Below are 4,746 nucleotides of genomic sequence, written 5' to 3' on the forward strand. Positions count from 1 at the left end.
TCAGATTTTGCGTGATAAGCATCTGTTTGTAAAGTTCAGTAGATGTGAGTTTTGGTTGCAAGAAGTTGGTTTCTTGGGTCATATTGTATCAACCTCTTGTATCTGAGTTGATCCGAGCAAAATTTTAGCTATTCTAGATTGGAAATCTCCGAGAAATGTAGTTGAAGTCCGTAGTTTTCTGGGACTTACTGGTTACTATAGAAGATTCGTAAAAGGTTTCTCGAGGATTACGACTCCGTTGACAAAATTACTCCTGAAAGATGTGAAGTTTGAGTGGTCTGAAAAGTGTCAAAACAGCTTTGATCAGTTGAAAGCTTTATTGACTGAAGCTCCGGTTTTAGTACAACCTGAATCGGGTAAAGAATTTGTGATTTATAGTGATGCTTCATTGATTGGTCTGGGATGTGTTCTAATGCAAGAAGGAAAAGTAATAGCTTATGCCTCGAGACAACTAAAGCCGCATGAAAAGAACTATCTGACTCACGACCTCGAGTTAGCTGCTATTGTGTTTGCCTTAAAGATCTGGCGTCACTATCTATTTGGTGAGAAATGTCACGTGTTTTCTGATAATAAAAGTCTGAAATATTTAATGATGCAAAAATATTTGAATCTGCGACAGAGAAGATGGCTTGAATTACTAAAGGACTACGAACTTGTGATAGATTATCATCCGGGTAAAGCATATATTATTGCTGATGCCCTGACAAGAAAATCGTTGTTTGCTTTGCGTGCGATGAATGCTCATTTGGTTTTGTCTGATGATGGTTCAGTTTTAGCTGAATTAAAAGTAAGACCTTTGTTCTTACAACAGATTATCGAAGCACAGAAGTTTGACAATGAATTAATAGCAAAACGAGCTCAGTATGATTCTGAATTCCGAGTTGATGTTGATGATTTTTTGAGATTCATAAATAGAATTTTTGTTTCGAGAAATCTGGAGTTAATTTGGACGATTTTGAATAAAGCTCACAGTAGTAGATTTTCTGTACATCCGGGAAGTATGAAAATGTATAACGATTTGAAACAACTATACTAGTGGCCGGGAATGAAAAGAGATATTTCTGACTTTGTTTCGAGATGTTTAATCTGTCATCAAGTTAAAGTTGAGCATCAGGTGCCATCTGGTTTGTTACAACCGACTATGATTCCTATGTTGAAGTGGGATCGAGTAACCATGGATTTTGTTTCGGGTTTGCCCCTGTCTCCGAGAAAGAAAGATGCAATTTGGGTTGTAGTTGATCGTTTGACGAAATCAGCTCATTTTATTCCGATTCGATCTGATTACTCACTCAATAAATTAGCTGAGTTATAAATTTCTGATATCGTGAGATTGTATGGTGTGCCATTGTCTATTGTGTCTGATAGAGATCCGCGATTCACTTCATGTTTCTGGAAGAAATTGCAAGAGGCTTTGGGCACAAAATTGCACTTCAGTACTACTTTTCACCTGCAGACGGATGGTCAATCCAAGCCGATTATTCAGATACTCGAGGATATGTTGAGATGTTGCATTCTTGAGTTTGAAGGTATGTGGGAACAATACTTACCTTTGATAGAATTTGCTTATAATAATAGCTTTCAATCGAGCATTAAAATGGCACCGTACGAAGCCTTATACGGTAGAAAGTGTAGAACTCCATTATACTGGTCTGAGCTCAGTGAGGATAATATTTACAGTATTGATCTGATAAAAGAAATAGAACAGAAAGTGAAAGTAATCCGAGATAGTCTGAAAGCTGCCTCTGATCGTCAAAAATCTTATGCGGATTTAAAACGAAAAGATATCAAATTTGAGATCGGTGATAAAGTGTTTCTGAAAGTATCTCCGTTGAAGAAACTGTTCCGATTTGGTAAAAAGGGCAAGTTGAATTCGAGGTTCATCGGACCGTATGAAATCATCAAGCGAGTTGGGCCGGTTGCTTATAGATTGAGGCTACCATTTGAGTGAGAAAAGATTCATAATGTATTTCACATATCGATGCTTCGACAACACAAATCTGATCCTTTGCATGTAATTTCACCGTCTGAGATTAAAATTTAGCCTGATATGACTTACGAAGAAAAGCCGATTCAAATTTTAGCTCGCGAGGTTAAAGAATCACGAAATAAGAAAATTCAATTAGTTAAGGTGATGTGGCATCGACACGGTGTTGAAGAGGCCACGTGGGAGTCTGAAGCTGCTATGAGACAACAATATCTGAATTTGTTTAACGGTATGATTTTTAGGGACGAAAATCCCTAAAGGGTGGAGAATCGTAACAATCCGGTTTTGACCCTAGTCGAAATAGTGGTTTCAGGACCACATACCCGAGTCAAAAAAATATTTTAACATTATTTTTTGTCTATGATATGTGAATTTTTATCAGCAAAGTTTCTGTGATTTAATTTGTCTGTTTCTGTGCTCGATTTTACAAAAAGGACTTAATCGCGTAAAATGCAAAAGTTGCATGCTAATTACTAATGGGGTTATTTGGCCTTGACTTTTAAAATAAGGGTCCTTGCATGGTAATTATACCATTGATAAAGTAAGTGGACAATATCGGACATGTGTTAGGTGAATTTAATGTTTTATAATAAATGTTACTTTTGTAATTTGTAAATTAAAGCTTTAATAAATAAAAACAAAACAAAAGGTGGCCTTATTATCTTCTTGTTCAGCCGAAACTTAAGAAATAAATAGGGGTTTTGAGTTTTTGAAATTTTGACATTATGGAAGCTTGATTCGGGTATGTGTTTTGCTTCGTTTTTGATAATTTCTACGTTTCTGTGATCGTTGCTTTGTGTTCTTCAAAAACAATGTCTGGATTTCTATTTTTGTTGAAGATTATGAAATGTGCCATTGATGATTATATGAGCTTTGTAATGTTTTTATATGGATTATGAAAGATATATGTGAGATTAACATGCTTTGTTCTTGAATTTTTGATGAAATAGAGCTATTTGGGCTAATTTGTGAAAATAAGGTTTTTAAGGACTAAATTGTGAATTAAATATGTTATTTGGGCTTGTATGGAAGCTATGTATATTCGTCCAAGCTAAGTCTTGGTGAATTTTACATATTTGTGATTTTGTAAAAAAATGGACTAAATTGTCAAAGTGTGAAAATGTAAGGGCTAAAAATGCAAAGTGCCCGAAATATGTGTTCATGGATTATTTTGGATGAAATGAATGATTTAATGGTTGAATTTGAATTGTATTAGATCAAGAACAAAGAAAATCGGACTTAGATTGAGGGAAGTCCAAAATAGTCGAATTGTCAACTCGTTTCTGTCTGAAATTCGTACGAGGTAAATCAAATTACAATTACATGTTAAATTGATTAAATTCTGCGCATACAAACTATAATATGTATTGGACGGCCTTGAGAGCCTGATGAATAAATTTCGTGTAAACTCTGATAATATGCTAGTATCTAAAAAGCTCTGTATGTTTCTAAAAGAATGTTGACTTTAATCTGAGATATTGTGTAAGACCGTGTCTGGGACACAGGCCTCGATTTGAGATTTTCGTGTAAGACCATGTCTGGGACATAGGAATCTTATCTGATTTCATGTAAGACCCTGTCTGGGATAGAGACATCGATACTTAGTTACATGTAAGACCACGTCCGGGACGTCAGCATTGTACCCTTTTATGAGTATCTGTATCGTTTCTGAACTGTCTGATGAGTACGAGATATGGGAATGAATATATGAAATGTATAATCTATACAGGTACATTTGTATCTTACTAAATTTCTGAATATGAAAGACTGTTTCTATGAAATAATGAATGCGAAGTATGTATGAAATCATGGAAATGAAGCATGACATGTATATAAGGAAATGAGCATAGTTAGGCTCATGAACTATTTTGTGAAATGGCTATGAATTCTTGTTGTTGATTTGTACTTTATATTCTTTAATAGTTAAACCAATTGTATTTGGCTTACTAAGCTCTTTGTAGCTTACTCGGTGTGTTTCTATCTATTTTAAAGTTATCGTAGCTACTGAAGGCTCGGGGATAGTCGAGGAATTGTCACCATACAATCAAACTCATTTTAGTACTTTTGAAAGTGTAAATATTTTTAAGTATGGCATGTATAGGCTAGAATGTCTATGTATTTAGCTTTGATATGTATATATGTTATGCCATGAGAGTTGGCTAGCACGTATGCAAGATACGCTTCACACCCTTTTCTCACATAGTTTTGAGCTAACATCGCGGATATTATTGTTGGCAATCCATTCAAGACAGTAGACTCAACTCGAATTATTTCATTATTTGCACACCTCAAATCAATAGTCTTGCTTTTACAATTCACAACCGCATCATGCACGGTCAACCAATCCAAACCGAGAATAGCATCAAATTCATCAAATGGTAAAAGCATCAAGTCGGCCGGAAAATATGAATCTCGGATCATCAGAGGACATTTCTTACACACTTTGTCAACAAGTACATATTGACCCAAGGGGTTTGACACTCGAATTACGAACTCAGTAGACTCAACAGGTAGAGTCTTACTGGATGCTAAAGTCTCACATACATATGAATGAGTAGAGCCAGGGTCAATCAATGCAATCACATTAGTATCAAAGAGAGTGAAAGTACCAGTGATAACATCAGGGGAGGACGCCTCCTCTCGTGCGCGGATGGCATATGCTCTAGCGGGAGCATGAGTCTCAGATCGAACAGCCGTATCAGAAGTCCCTCTCTGGCCACCACCCCTACCTCCTGAAATTCTCGGCGGTCTACCTCTAATCG

Source organism: Gossypium hirsutum, chromosome A01 (assembly GCF_007990345.1).
Source record: "Gossypium hirsutum isolate 1008001.06 chromosome A01, Gossypium_hirsutum_v2.1, whole genome shotgun sequence".
Taxonomy (NCBI): domain Eukaryota; kingdom Viridiplantae; phylum Streptophyta; class Magnoliopsida; order Malvales; family Malvaceae; genus Gossypium; species Gossypium hirsutum.